At 35.7% G+C, this 17094-nt stretch overlaps 1 protein-coding gene across 1 annotated transcript in view; it reads left to right on the top strand.

Annotated features, from left to right (window-relative positions):
* Nucleotides 1-12517, top strand: part of LOC149792025 (methionine--tRNA ligase, cytoplasmic-like) — a 100842-nt gene extending 88325 nt beyond the window's left edge. Inside the window, exon 24 of the mRNA XM_089970517.1 lies at nucleotides 11512-12517. The gene's annotated coding sequence lies outside the window, so the exon portion shown is untranslated. The remainder of the gene's footprint in view (nucleotides 1-11511) is intronic.
* Nucleotides 12518-17094: the final 4577 nt, after the last annotated feature.

Raw genomic sequence — 17094 nt, 5'->3', positions numbered from 1 at the left:
TATTTGTATCTGTTTTCTGCAGTTTGAGCTCGTGCTTCAGCTTCGCATAATGTATTTTTTTCTATGACATTATTGATTGATCCTGTGGCAGTCAGTAGCCCTCTCTCATGTTTCATCTAATTCTAGCATTGTTTGCAGCTGTTCTGTTCTTCATTTATCTTGTTGACTTTCTAGCTGATTAACTTTGTATTCTCTCTTGAGCCGAGATCTACAAACCTTTGCAACATGTTTTTTTTTTTATTCCTGTAAAAATTGCATTGTTTCCTTTTCGCAGAGGACTGTCCATCTTTGTGTGGATACTTGCCAGCAGAGTTTCTGCATATTTGGTTTCAGTATTGTTGTTATTTGCTGCCTTTTGCTTTCTCCACGAAGCATGTCTTGCTTTCGTAATGACATCTTGTCCATCCATTTATTATTGTGTTGGCATTATCTCTTTCCTGCGATTTTTATTTATGTTGCTTGCCTGTCAAAAAATTCCAGAGCTCAGCGCATGTAAGAAGACACGCCAGGTCCATCTCTTCAGGAAGTGTATTACATCAAAGACGTGTTGACAAACATCCTTGAATTGCTTGTGGCCTTACTTCTTGATCAACATCAGCATACTCACTTGTTGTAGCTTGGTGAGGAATTTCTCACTTTGTTGTTTGTCTTGATGAAATTTGTAGATTTCCAATTCGTGGTTCTTCATTGAAGCAAAGTAGATTGACAGCTTAGTTCCAGAGAGAATACCTTGACCAAAGTTTGCGTACATATTGCACACGGAGTATGCAAGAGGCCTTTAATTTTGGGCTTAAAGGTCAAGGCCATTGTGGCTTATTGTTTGTATTTTCATTAAATAATGATTACATCAAAAATATGGTTGTGCAGATTGTATTGTTAGTCTACTATTTTGAGGTAATCGACTTGTACAAACAATAACAGTTTATCAGTGACTTGTTTTGGTAGGTTAATAAATATATCAATAAAGCTTTTCGTAATATGCCATCAGTTAGCTAAATCTGAATGAACGATCAATGCTCCTTTATTATGTGAGTGACTTTATTCATGGTTTGTTTAGCTTTGCTCTAAAAATGTCTTGTTACCCAAACAATCTTTTGATATCTCTGATAATCAACCTTAAATATTTCTTTTAAAAATCGTGTGTAGTAATTCATATGTTATGACCTGTTAGCCTCATACACTTGAATATCTTTATTCAGTTGATGTCATACGCTGGTTCTGAGACACGGATTTAAGTGAACCACCAGAGAAGCCAACACTACAGTTAAACGCTAATGATTGCCTGCTTGATGACAAATGGTAGGGTAAGGAGGTTCATGTGTTGACAAGGAATGGATCAAAGGCAGTGCCGTACTAAGGGTAAATTAACCCCGGGGCGACGACAAGAGGCCAATTGGCTTTGGCGCCCAATGACCTCTGCCGCCGTAGTTTTGTCGGCCCAAGACCTGTGGAGCCCGGGGAGACAGCCCCGCCGTCCGCCCTATCGCCTCTGTTAGTACACTTTTGACCAAAGGGAAATCTTCAAGTGCTTTCATATTCAGCGCTGTTTGCATTCGATGCATTAATTACATTATGCATCCATGACCAATATAGCTGTAGTAGATATGAAATTAGAATACAGGGACGCAAACCATTGGAGACGAGGCATTCTCAAGTCTGGAATCAAACTAGAACAAAGATTTTATAATTTCACTGCATTATCACATTTACACGATTTCACTGTGGATCTTCTTTCTTCTCTGAATTAGATGTTGATCTTCGTGCAGACCGTCTGCATGATTTCATTTCGTGATTGGTTGGAAAGAAAGCATTCCAGAACATTTCCTGTAATAATGGCCAGATTACAGAAGCAGGAAACTTACAGACTGTCATATGAGCGTTTGTGTGATTTGGAGTTTTAACGTAGTTTTAACAATTTTCCAGTCATATCGCTACGATGTCTGCAGTATGGCAGTTGATAGTGATGTCTAACACTGGGGCAGTTACATGTCCCACCCAGTCACATTATCTTGACACTAGGACGACCAGTCTAAACACTAACCTCTTAATGCTGAGCGCCATTTTATAAGTCTTTGGTATGACTCAATTGGGGTTCTAACCCGAGACCTCCCGCATCCGAGACTGACGCACTGACCACTTAGGCCACAGGAGTGGTCTCATATGATGAAGAAGGACAGTGTTTGACAGCAGTAGCCACCTATCATATGTCACAGAATGTGCTGCTATATTTTATAGCCCAATTCTTATTCAGCAAGTAAATATAATCCAGGTGAGGAGTGGTCACCACTGGTATTAATAACATCGATTAAGCAATGGATTCTCAGGATAACAAGTCAACAACACATGGCATGTTCATTGTTTGATTTCTTTGTCAAATACATTACGTTCTTTCCGAATTATTCCCCCACCAAACATACTGACCGGCATGTATAACCTAGTTTGTACTAATCATTTTCGTTAAACCCATAAAAACAACAACAATTACATTACCTGATCATATGAACACTGGGAAATCCAGCCCCCACCCCTCCCACTGGGCGATAAAAGACATGTCCGTCTAAATGACCTATAGGTACGCAACTCATAAAGATCTATAATCGGTGGCGACCGGTATTCCTGCTGTAACCAGTTTAAACTGTCGCTTCCAATTGTGTTTCTGAAGAATAGATTGAAATTTATATTTAATTTTGACTCTTCAACATTTATTTGCAGCAGTATAGCTAATTATGAGGTTGATATACCTGGTGTAAGTATTTCCCGGCGTCACATACGTTTTCGCTGGTGCAATTGTATAAATTTTTTAAATGTCGGTCTATTATCCACAATTGTTTGTCGTATGCACAGTTTCCTTTTCTTTTCACCTTATTTACAGAGAAGTGTGATCAAGTGCTAATGCTTTAAAGTCGTGGATGATACCCTGAAGTGACTGACCGGTGCAGAATGTACTTTCTCACACTAATAGTGCGTTTGAGCAATATTGTGTAAAGAGGTTTGGCCCAACATCTTCAAAAAACAAATTAAGTGCTGCTAGATAAAGGGTACATTTTCAAATCTTCTGTTCATGACGTATTAAGCATTTATCAGAGTTCGGAATTGATGACCGTTTTTACGGGAATATCGATATGCTGCACTACTCCCCACCCACACACCAAGAAGATACATACAAGTGCGCAAAGTATCACGGTTACGTCAGATCCAGTCAAAGCAGCGCCAAAAGATTCCATTCAAGACATATTGGAATCGCTTATGATACTCATAAAACAGCAAGCACCCTGATCTAGAATATCGAAGAGCTAGTCAGACGAATTTTTATCGCATTTTGTAGACCACTGGACATAAGTTCCTAACCCACACATGCATATTATTAGGAACCTTGAAGCCTGGCATACAATGTTACCATCAGACTTTGCCGGCCGACCCGGCCAGCAGTTATATATCTGCAATATCCCGTCTCGGCTGTCAGTCAAAAGGTACAGCCGTCCAGATAACCAGTATACGGTTTCACTGGTCTTGAATTTTAGTCGAACAATACGTCGCTCGTCATTTCCCATAACTACGACGTCAAATCCGCAACAGAGCAGTCTGACCGACAAACCGGATACACCAGTACACGGTGAACTGGCATTGCATTTGGAGCCATCTGGATCAGCCAAAGCGACCGCGCCGAGCCCGCATATTTCAGCACGGTCCAAGCTCCGTGCTGGACATGACTCGGTTGGCTGCATTCCTGCTATATTCTATTAAACGCCACCAAGAAGCAATATCGCGCACGTTCGCCGTCGTTTCTCTCTATCTGAGAAAACAGACGGCACTGCCATTGCCCTTATGTTCTTCGTGTAAGCCCCTATCTCTACGCTATTCCGTCTGGAGGCGTAGCAGAGTAGGGATGAAGGGTAATTCTCAGCAAGAACGGCAACCGTCTCGTGGCCATGCGACTTGCAGGCAGCCATATGCATTTCCTCCCCCAAACCTGTAGACAACCGTCTATCACTTGAGCCGTCCCTCCCGCCTAATGGCTATCCTCCGTCTGTTAAGCCAGATATGGGTCGACCAATTTACGAAAAACTATTGGATTGTCTTAGTCGTTTCATAGAGGTTCTCGTTGTTCCTCCAGCAAGCTTCATGAATGAGATCCTAAGGGATCCAACCAAGTTGTACTTTCTACAGGAGACCATGTTTTTGCAAAGAGGACTGTGGAATTAGCCTGAAAACCGAACTATCCAGGTTTATATTCCAGACTATTTGTGGTTACGAAGAGACATGGAAAATTGAGACCTGTCGTAGACTTTTGCAGACTCAATCAGCTTATTACTGCTCCGAACTTCATGATTGAGACGATATTTCGTCCGTCTGTTTGCGCGACTAGACACATACTGGATTAGCCTCGATTTATATGACACCAATTTATATTGGACTATTCACAAGATATCATGGAAATATCTTCGCTTCGGCTACATGATTACATCTGGTCTAGATAATCATGACACATCGATGACATCATCATCTCCAACGACACCTGGAAATTCTTTGATAGAACCAATGATGCAAATTTCACAATTAATTTAAACAAAAGTTAATTTTGTCAAGATCAGTACAACGCAGATGATGCGATTTTTGAGTATGGCTAGATATCATCGGACATCTTGCTGCAGTTTTTAGATAATTGCTGAACCCGTGACTAATTGGTTAAGTAAACAAAAATTATATTGGTCTAACAATTTCGAGAGGCTTTTGATACATTAAAGACCGTGCTTGAGAGTGCATCAATTCTTTCATCTTCAAACTTTTAGGACTATCTGGGATTTAATTCAAAATACTGTATTTTTTTTATAAACTTTTACTTTGCATTCTATGGAAATAAATAATGTTTTGATTTTAAAAAAGAATTTTTTTTTCTCGCCCTTTTCTGTTTTTTAGTTTAAAGAATATGGTTTGGAACAGTGTGATGATCTAAATAAACTGAATTATTGCCCTTCAAAGGTATGATTATTAACAAAAATTGATTGAGTAGAATAATGTAAACTTACACGATCTTTATGACTTGCATTAAATCGGAAAAAATCTTTCCTTTTTTTACAGATAACTTACTGGATTGATACTGTTATCTTTACATTGAGACTGCAGCAAAAAATCTCAGCACATAAGTATTGACTATTATCAGAGCCTACCGGAAATTTCTATGCAAAAGAGAAGCGTACTTCTGGTTGCTCAACATTATTTAAAAACATATAATCACTATGAAAGACCTGGTACAGGAATAAAAAGGAGAAGCACGCAATCAAATCCTTTCATTGCGTGATCATCCACCATTAAATATATATAATTAAAAACAAACTATCGTATGAAGGACGCCATCTTTTCTACAATATTCGGGGACTCGTCTTAATTTGGATTTTTATCATTAGTCTGAATCAAGTGCGCCTAATTAGTCAACTTCAAGGTTTTCTAAACACTGACGATTTTGTTTGGAATATCATTACTTTCTTGTGCAATGAGGAGTCGGGGGATATTTTCGTAAATCAAATAAATGTATGTAAAGGGTATATATGTACTGTTCTTTTAACAATGGACAGTAGGCATATAGTTGGAAATATGGTGTTTCGGGCTAGTGCTGATCTTAAAATTGATCTGAGTCATGTACGCATTTCACAGTATATGGACAAAGAAAGCAATTAATTTTACCATATACTCTCTACTTTTGTTTCTCAGTACTTAACTTTCAACTGTGGACGAATCAATTAAAATTATATGTTAATCTAAAATACCTTCAAAGATGACTTCACGGTGAAACTCTTGTCATAGGTTCAGCAGTAGTGCTTTGAGAAGCTGGACTGTAAACAGACCAAAATGCAATGGAATACAGATTTCACTTCCAGAGCATTAACAAGACCTTATTACTCAGTGTACACTGTCGCCGAAACACACACAGACAACCACACCATAAGTTCATATTCTAAAGAATAAACACTTACCTTGAAATCTATAACAAGAATGCCTAAATCTATCTCTGGTATCACCACCTAAAGGAGACAGGAATAAGTGCTCTAAAGATAGACTGGGAATACATTGAGGGGTACTGAACCAGAACTATTAATTGTGGTCTGATTCCTAACAGGCCAATTTTGTATAGCCAATATTTGTCAAAGTTTTATATTTGCATGCCACACCTATTTCAACTTTATACATGAAGTATTTTTGGGGTTTCCTTGCAAACAAGACATGTGCCAGATATCATAAATTGTCTAGAACTGGTGTAACACAGCGTGCAAGTTTTTGTCCAAGTGTTTTGAAGACACCACAATTTAATTTGATATGTCTTCCTTAATGAGGCCTGTAATGAAAATATGTTTAAAATCTAAAAATATTGAATTATTAAATTGTGATGGAAATGTTAATAAACATTTAAATTTGGAAAGATACGTTTAAAAAAAATTAAATTTTCATGCAAGTTTGAAGATTCAATTCATCAAATTTTAGACAGCAAAGTTTACTAATGAATGATATTTCAAACAAATGGTAGCTTGAGTATGTACAAGTTACAATATTGCTCCCAGGGGTAGTGAAGCAAGATAGCTAACATAGATTTTGTCAGCTAATTGCAATATGCCTCTCCAGATACATTAAATACACACTAAAGAAACAATGATAGGTGCTATGTTCCACATTTGTCGTGTCATTTACTTAGGCAGTTGTTCTTATAAATAATAGCGCAATTAAATTTAAAGTTCTGATGGGACCACTACCAAGTTTTATTGCAAAAAGGCATTCAATTTTAATGTCGATAGCTACAAAAGCCGACAATATGATAGGAAAATACAGTTCCGGGAAGACTCTACCTTAAAGGACAATGGTGCCAATTTATCTCATGAAGACCTAAGCCATGTCATTGATTTGCTGTATATCAGTGTGGTGATATGAACTAATATTGGTCACTTATGGCAGTACACTGCACATTTCCTTATGAAACTTGCATTCACCACCGGTCTACCGGAGAGCTTCCTAACTGCTCGAACTTTAAGACTTTGTTCAAGATGCCAGGCTTGACCTGAACTGGTATAACATGTTGCACTTAATTATATAAACTGTAAGATTTGGGTAAATGAAAGTAAAATGTGTTAGATATGTGCATTTCAAAATAACATCAAGGTTGCAAGAACGGGGGAAAATATTTAACTTGCCAGAGTGACTCTCTGGAGTGTAAAGCAATAGGCATGAATTAAAGCGATACATTCATCCCAACAATGTATCAGGTTTCTATAAGCATATTTAGCTAGTTACCGACTAAACAACTCATTAAGAAGACTATATATCATAACGTTTAAGGCAATGTTGGGACATTGAGGTTTGATCCTTGGTGCAAACATTAATTCATACATGTACACAGGAAAGTCGAGTGACAATGTACTCAATTAAAATATATTACTATAAGCAATCGTATTCATGAGGGAAATTTGGATATTGCAAGTGAATAGAGCCAAATGTTGCCACACAGATCAGCTATAGGTACCAGTAGATCCTATATCATCAACTAAATGTGAAATTCTGATCCTCAGAACTTGTAAACAAGAATGGATATTGGCATATGTGGGATATATGCAATGTAATTGTTAAGATCAAATGTGCAAACATGCTTCAAATGATCTGTTTGAACATATTTAGTGTATTTTTAAGAGTGTTAGTTACCAATTATTAAGTTCAATGATTCAGTGGAATCAGACATAAGCTGATGCCACAATACCGGTATCTGTGAAAGTACCAAATTGAAATATGTTACAACACATAAGTATAGTCATGATGAAAATAGCATTTTGGGATATTATAAGTAAACACAGTCAGATATGTACCTTACAGATTTATTATAGGTACAGTGACAGCGTATATCATCTATCGAATGTATTATTTGGATCCCAAACATTATAAACTATATAGATATCTGCTCATGTGGGATATGTAACCATGTTAATATCAGCTGTATATAGTTACATTTAAATGATCTGTTTGAATATTGATTGCATAATTTTTAGAGTGTCATTTAAAAATGTTATTAATGATTAATAATGCATAAAGCAAAATAACTCATTAGAAGTCCCATAATATCATATAGGCCACAATACCGCACTACATCAATGAAAACCTTAACCAAACTGAACAATACACTGAAATGCATATTGCGTTCAAATTATATCATGTGACTGTTTTCTTACATACAAGGGTAGATATAGCTGGGGAAAGTTCATTTTATCACTTTGACCTGATTTTCATTCTCTGACAGATTAAAATGATCTAGTAGAGAACTTGAAAAGGTTCTAGTGTAAATTTTGTATCTCTGTCCTCTTATTAAATACCTTATGACTATGTTTATGAACAATTATTGGAAGCTATATAAACAGGTATGTGTTACTCAGGAAATTACCTCATAATAAAAACATATATTAACTGTTTGGACCCCAACACCATAGTTTGAATGTCCTTAAGGCACAATATTAAATGAAGGCCTCATGTTGACTTACAAACATATTTTCTCTGACACAATTTGACAAATAGCCATCATTGCATCTTTTGTTTCTCACTACTGAACATTTCACTGTGTGACAATCAATAAAAATTATCTGTTAATCTAAAATGCCTTCAAAGATGACCTTACTGAGTAGTTCATGTCACAGGTTGACCGTCATTTTTTGGAGAGGCTGGACTGTAAAGAAACCCGCAGTGCAATGGAACACAGATTTAATTCCTGATCATCACCAATACATTATTACACAGTGTACACTGTCACCGAAACATACACAGACAGCCACAACAAATCACTCATTTAAAAGAATAACTAATTCCCTTTAAAACCATACCAAGAATGCCTAAATCTAACCTTTGTATGACCGCCAAATGGACAGTGGAAATAAATGCTCTAAAAATAGGCTGCGACTGCATTCGTGGGTACTGAACCGGAACATTAAACGTGGTCTGATTCCTAACAGGCCAATTTTGTATTATGGCCAAATTTAGTCAAACTTTTATATTTGAATGCCACAACAATTTACCTGAAGTCTTTTTAAATTTCCTTGCAAACAAGACATTTGACAGCTGTCAGAAAGTGTGTATTGCTGGTGTTCCACAGGGTGCAAGTTTCCGTCAAACTAATCTTGAGAAACAAAGACTAAATTTGCTACATCTTCCTTAATTAAAGGAATTTTTCAATGAAGTAAAAACCTTATTGTAACACAAGATAAGGCCTGACTGAAAGTTTTCTGAAATTAAGAAATTGATAAGTTAAATCTGTTGGAAACTTAAATAAACATTTGAATTGTAAAAACTATTTTTATAATAAAAATATTTTCATACAAGTTTTAAAAAGACAATATGACAAGTCTTAGATAGCATAGTTGACTAATGAATGTTATTTCAAACAAATGGGAGTATGGGACTGTATACCTGATAACATTTTTCCGTGGGGTAGTGAAACAGGATAGCTCACAATGATTTTAGAAGCTAATTACAATATGCCATTCCAGATGGAAATAGGTGTATAAACTAAAGAAACAACGAGAGGTTCTATGTTCCACAGAACACAGATTTCACTTCCAAATCATCACCAAGGGCTTGTTACTCACTGCACTGTCGCCGAAATACACACAGACACCAACACCCCGAGCTCATGTTATCAAGAATAAACAATTACATTTAAACCCCTACCAAAAATGTATAAATAAAACTCTTATATCACCACAAAAATGAGAGGAAAAATGTTCTAAAAATAAATGTGAACTACATTTGTGGGTACTGAACTGGAAGTACCAATATTGGCCCGATTCATGACAGGCCCCACTTTTGAAGCCAATTTTAGTCAAACTTGCATATTTGCTTGCTACACCTATTTCAACTTTATACATGGAGTCTTTCTGAATTTCCTTGCAAACAAAACATGTGACACCCGTCAGAAAGTATGTAGTGCTGGTGTTCCACAGGGTGCAAGCTTTGGTCCAATTGCTCTTGAGAAACCAAAACTAAATTTGCAATATCTTCCTTAATTATAGGAATGTTTCAATGCAGTAAAAACCTATTTGTAATATAAGATACAACCTGTCTGATAGTATGTTGAAATTTACAATATTGATAAAATAAATTGTAATGGCATTTTAAATAAACATTTAAATTTTAAAAACTAAGTTTTATTGAAAACTCAAATTTTCATACAAGTTTTAAAACTCAGTTTGATAAATTTTAGAAAGAAAAATTTGACTAATTAATGGTATTTAAAACAAATGGTAGTTTGGGTCTGTACAACTGATCACATTTTTCCCAGGGGTAGTGAAGCAACACAGCTCATTATGGCAGCAAACAGCAATATGCCTGTCCAGATGCATATAGGTGTACACACTAAAGAAACAATGCCAGGTGCTATGTTCCATATTTACTGTGTACTTAGGTAGTTGTTTCCATAACTAATAACACATTCAGATTTAAAGTTCTGATAGGACCACTACCATGTTTTATAGCAAAAATGCATTCCGTTTCAATTTGGATAGCTACAAAAGGTGACAATGGGATAGGAAAATAGTTCCTAGGGAGGCTCTACCTTCCTGAAAAATGGTGCTGATCTCTCTCGTGAAGACCTAAGCCATGTCCTTGAGGTGCTATATATCAGTGTGGTGATATGAACTAATCTTGGTCACTTATGGCAGTACACTGCACATGCCCTTATGTCAAATAGATAAAACATTTCTTTCAGCATTGAGTGAGCCCCAACTCTTGTCTTTTGCAATGAGTTAATATGCCGAAGTTTGAAATGAAGGCTCCACGATAATCGGTCCCCTGGAGTAAAATTGCAGTTATGGCTCATCTCATGTTTACGTTAGGTTAGTGATAATCGGTTGTTACATTACTTATTTTCAACGAACATTTAATTTAGGATGTATTAAATGGAAACTATTTGCACGGGTTTTATAAATTATGTTAATAATACCGTTGTTGTTTCTAAACTTTAATTGGGGATGCAACTTTACGTGGAGAATGCAGTACGGATTGCACAATAAATAGCCATACGCATGAATGCACAATCTGACCGAAGGTTTTCTATTTTTTGTTGTTTTATTTTGATACGTACTGTCAATTTAATTACTCTAACCAGTTATTCATTATTTTATACTTTCAAACCCCAGTCTATATGCCAATTTCAGTATTTAAAGATGATGGGCGTTTTGCAGCACACTACCCCTCTAAATTCACGGTAATAGTGCTTGGACGTAATCATTACTGGTTTATTAATGCACTTTCAGTGAGTATGATATATAGGAAATATAGAATTCCCTTGTCCCAAATTGTTCCTACAATAGTTAAAATAATGTTAAAGCCCTTAAGAAAATGAAAAACATGTGAATATCGACATAAACAACATAAGTTCATAAATTCATTTATCAATAAAACTCAACTGATACTTTAAACAAGTTTGATACAAATTAATATGTACTAATTCCATACAATTGAAATACATTTTGAGCATAAATTGTCTTTCAGATGTGTATGTACACCTAGTGTTCCTAGAAGGTGATATCCTGTTTGAAGACTCGAGTCATCCCATTCCAAACTGGCCGTTTCAGTCTTTGGAAAGTTTGCTCAAGCTTTATCCACCTGTGTCATCTGAAAATCTGGATTATTTTTAGAATCTTGTCTGTCAATTCATCATAGTTTGGTCACGTTTTGTTATAGACGTTTTCAGGCACTGTGTTGGGGAAATCATTTCTATGTTTGTAGACCTTGTGTCAGAGAGTGAACAAGACAAGTATCTGAACATTTGTCATGTTTGTTTTTTGTTCTTGTTGTATTCTTAACCTTTTTTATTCTAGCAAATTGATTTCCTATTTGTGTAGAGGAACACAGGCTAATAATTCCTGCTTTTATACATATATGTGCATATGTTTAAGATTGTAACTCGCAGCCGCAGATATTTTTACCTTGTGAAAACTACAGGATTGTAAAGTGTTATACACCAGACTGCATTGTACAGTATTTGGCAGACATTTTCTAATTGGAATTGAGTGAACTGGCATATGCATCTTGTCATGCTTTTAATAAGAAAAATATGTATAATGGTTTTTATTATTCAAAGAAAAAATATTAAATTTCAAGAAAAGTTGGGCCCCGATTTTTGGGGATTAATTCCCCTTAAAATTCTGAGAAAACTGAAATAATTTTTCAGTTAAATATATAGGAAATGTTAATATTTTTGAAACATGCTTTTGATGTTTTTTTAAACCACATGTAGATCACTTTGAAACAGAGATTACCTTGATTAAAAGCGTCTGTATATTTCCTGGTGATAGACAATCGGACATAGCATAGAAAGAAAAGTGCAAATGTGTCATTTTTAAAAACATCTTGTCTATTTGATTGCAATGTTGTACATCACAAAAGTAGTAGTTCCTTTAGTAGAGAATGAATAGATGAAACTGTGTAAAAATAACCTACACATCTGTGACAATGAATCAAATATTCTGGTTAATAAACTTGAGAACATGCTGGATGTTTTGTAAGATTTTGTCTTTTTTTCAAATTCTTAACACATTTTGTATATATAAGTAAAGTTAACAGAGTTATTCTCGGATATAAATTATTGCATGACAATATTAAACTAACAGACATTTATTGGTCTTGGGTAGAAGTACAAAGCTATAAAAAGCAATAAACATGGAAAGAGTTACATTTTAAATATTCCTGATAAGTGTTATAATAAGATATGTCACTTTTAGGGAGCATTATCTCAAAAAGTACAAGAGATAACACTGTGATTTTTTAATGCGCTTTAGAATGTTGCATTGTTGTAGCGCTTTATCTATTTGAAAAGACTTCATCAAATAGGTATTTTTTTTTTTTAATTGAAGTAGGCCTTGTATGCTGTTTTGACTAATGGTGTTGAACATCAATAGCTATGAATGGGATGTTATCCCCAATATACTAGATACAGACTAAGACGATGGGCATGTGTATTTATATTCCCGCCCACCGTATGTCCCGGAATCGGACAAATTAATCAGCACAACTTGCCTGCATAAGCACGGTGGCAGATGAGGTACATTTTCCTTCCACCGTGAGTAATTGATACGCCCGCTGTGCGGGCATTAAATCGTCGCGCATGCCTGATTGGCCAATGCGACGCTAATTAAAGTATCATCATCATCATCATCATGTTTGTCTCCATACACAAAGGTCTGCCTTTTAACTGTTAAGCAGTGTAGTATATGTTAACGTTTAAGATCAATTTTAACCATTTTGCTTGTATAGTACACATATATTATGAACAGAAAGACTTAGGAGTAAAATCTGATCGTTGGAAATCTATTATTTTTTTCACGGAAATACTTTTTATCTGCTTTAAAATCTTGAGAGAACTCGTTCACTACCAATTCAGTCAAGCCGCATAACCAACCGATGCTGCCATTTCTCATACTCTAGATTCACAAGTTCTTTGTCTGCGCCTACTTCAAGAAATCATCTGAATTTGAAAATTTATAAAACCTAATTGCTGCCTACTTCATTATCAGAACCTTTACTTAAGTTATTGAGCATTACTATTTGTGATTCTGATCGTGTAAACTCAAGAAGGTAATGAACGAAATCCGGGCCTCTATTTTGGGGAGTGGATAATACGACCCAGTTACTTTAAATAGCAGATTTCGGGCTGATCTCAAACAGCGACCACGTGATTTGACGTAATGTTCATTCACACCAATAAATGTAGTACCTAATGAAGGGGAAGGAGGGTCCCCGAAGATGGCGTTACGAAAACCTGCTCAAAATGGCGGATTTAAAGCGCAGGGGTCGAGAGGAACCTCCGTGAGAATGGTGAAGAGGCGTCAAAAGGCGCTTCCATACGAATCGGATACAGGCCTCCAATGGAGAGTCCATGACAGTGTAGTAGAGGTTGCCAAAGGCGCTTACATCATGTATAGGGTTAAACTATTTTAAATGGTATTTTAACAGACCAATCTGCGCATTCCCCAAGTAGATTGAATAGTTATGTCCCTTTGTAATAATTCAACTGTCACCATGGATAACATGAATGATTTTTAGAAGCACTTCGTGAGTATACATTAACATGATCAGAACTGTACACATGTTTGTCACAGTTCTTGTTTACTGTAAAAAGTGACCATATTTTTGTATATTTTCGCATATTTCAAAATTATTTTGTTTTGAATCATTGGAATCAACATCCTGGCCTCCTTCCCAAAATCTGGAAAAAAATGTTCACTGTGAAACAATAATTTTGGATAATTTTTAGCCCCACCAATCGTTAATATGAAACAAATTTAACTGTTTAATCAGCTACCATAATACCAATTAAGTTTGCATATAAAACTATATTCCGTTTTCAACATAAGAAGCATGAACTAGAATATCATTACAAAAATATGATTTGATTCATTAGAAGTAAAGCGTTTTTCATAATTCACATATGTTGGAGAATCCCAATACGTACATGGTCTAAGCAAAGGGGTTATCATGAAGAAATGGTCTGCTTCTAGTCTTCCATTTCACTTAACCTGCCCCAAAAGGTGTTCTTTACATTGCCTTGCATTAATTTCATGACATTATCTGAAACTTGTTTTATTTAAGTGCAATGGAATAATAAAAAAATAAAATGTTGAGTTTTGTGTCAATTTTTCACTTCAAATTGGATAGTATTAAGATATAAAATGAAGTCGTATGTTCTGTATTTAATTTTAGTGCTAATTTCATGATCACCACTACTCAGAATCAACATTGTTAACTACGAAATTCATGTCAATAATTTATACCGAAAACAAAAGAGAGCAAAACTGAATTTTTGTGACCCATTATGAAGCATTCAGTAGAAATATATTGTTATAATACTAACAACATTACCATCCTGTCAAATAGTTCACTGCATAAATAAAATAAATAAAAACCTCTCTTATGGCAGATGGTGCTAATTTTAGAATATATCCTACTTTCAAGATTCACATTTCATATTATAAAATATGTCATCCGTGGTGAAGTTAAAATTAAAAAGCATTAATATTTATTTTAAAATAGACTATCAATAATATTTCATCATCATTTTAACAATCTCACACGAATATATTCAAAAATACTAGTCATTTGCGACTATTTTAAACTTGTTATACCGACTTCACCCTATTTTCTCCAATTTAAGCAATTCTGGCTTGAGACGTAATTTCATCCAGATATTATGATTAAATACATTACAACCTATTCCAAGCTTTTAATGATTAATAAGATTTCTGGTAAGGAAAAGGTAACATTATGGTTCCAATTTGATTGCTGTTGTTGTTGTTGTTGTTGTTGCTGTTGTTGTAGGGTTTAACGTCATATTTCAGGACACGGCAGGCTATACACGGCGGCCAGTATAAAAGGGCGGATGAAGAACCCGGGAAAACCCCGAAAAGAACAACTGACCCACGAGAAGCTACTGGCAAGCTATCCCACATACCCACATTGGCCGACACCGATACACTAACCCACGCAGACAGATGTGAGATGGTAGTGATCAATAACTTTAGACCACTTTGCTACTCGAGGCCCCTCAGATCTAATAACATATGTAACAGATATTAATAAAGTGTTGGGAATATTGAGGAAAGCAAGATATACTAACTTTCCATAGAGATATTTCAATAGAACATTCTCGTCTTGGAAATATATTTCAGTATGTTATTATTTATAAATGTATAGTTTGTTAACAAGATGAACAGTCTGGAAGGATTTTATTCACTATCATGGACAAAATGATAAAAACTAAGTCAATCACGTGCTCAATTCTAAAAGTTTAAATGTTTGTCAATTGTTTTGCACCTCAATTTATGAATACATGAGTTTGATGTTTTTTTTCAGTTATAACTACTTATACCAGTTAGCATATCTACCACTGGGAAGAACTGACAGAGAGTGGAAGCAATGGTATTTTACCTCCAGTATAATACGTGCTTAAGAGAAAAACGTAGGGATAATGCAAAATAAAATCACCCATATCTTGAAGATCCTGGGGAAACCGATTTTCCACCTTCTTCTTTTAAAATCGTTGTTGTTGTTGTTGTAGGGTTTAATGCCATATTTCAGCACAAGATACATTACAGCCAGTATTAATGGTAGAGGAAGAACCCGATAAATCCCCAGAAAGAACCACCGACCCTGGAGAAGCTACTGGCAAGCTTTATCAGATACCCACACTGGCCGAATCCGAGACTCGAACCTACGCAGACAGAGGAGAGATGGCTCTGATCCGTAACGGAGAACGCTTTAGACCACTCGGTTACTCGGGGCCGCTTTTAAGATCGTAAAAAGAAAAATATTGTAAATATATCCATTTATCAAAAGACTTGTTATTCGTGAATGAATCACATTTTGAATGAATACTTCCCCTGATACACTCCTGACCTGTGGTATGGTCGCAAGTGTCGGCCATATTAGCAATATTGGCAGTCAATGAGGTTTAAAGGGCAAATACGATTAATCTTGACTAAGAATAAGACTGGCTTCGGTAACTTTGTTCACCAATGCAAGAACTAGGCCTCAACATCGCGATTGTGTTTAAAAGAACTCAGTGCCTAGGATATAGTCGCTAGTATGTGCCATGAAGTGCATGGCACGGTGTGTCAGTAGTTACTTCTCGAGCTCGAATATCGACATATGGGTTAATTTTAATGCCTTATCTATTATAAAGTCAAGATAATTTACCACTTTGCAAATATAACATCTAGCAAGTCCCAATGCACTGACAAAGAGCAATGTCCACCCTGTAAAGACAGTATAACTCACCTTCTCGTATCCCGACAACCCCGTACACGGCCGTGTTAACATGATATGACCCTTATGGGACTGATCGATTATGTTCGTAATCATTTAATTTAAAGACAGGCAAGTTTTAATTTATGTTTCTATTAAATATTTAATAATCATGTGAACGAAATAATATTAAACTATTCTTGTCATTCATTTGTTTCAATGTGTGAACAAACATTTCTTTATGAACCAAAATGGGCTATCTTTCACAGTGGAACATTCCAATTACCTGTCCAATCACAAAGTATGGTAAATATCACGTGACATACTGAGTAT

This window comes from Sinohyriopsis cumingii, chromosome 9, assembly GCF_028554795.1.
Source record: "Sinohyriopsis cumingii isolate HCF-2022 chromosome 9, ASM2855479v2, whole genome shotgun sequence".
Taxonomy (NCBI): Eukaryota; Metazoa; Mollusca; class Bivalvia; order Unionida; family Unionidae; genus Sinohyriopsis; species Sinohyriopsis cumingii.
Note: the sequence above shows the minus strand (reverse complement) of the source record. Positions and strands in the feature narration are given on the sequence as shown.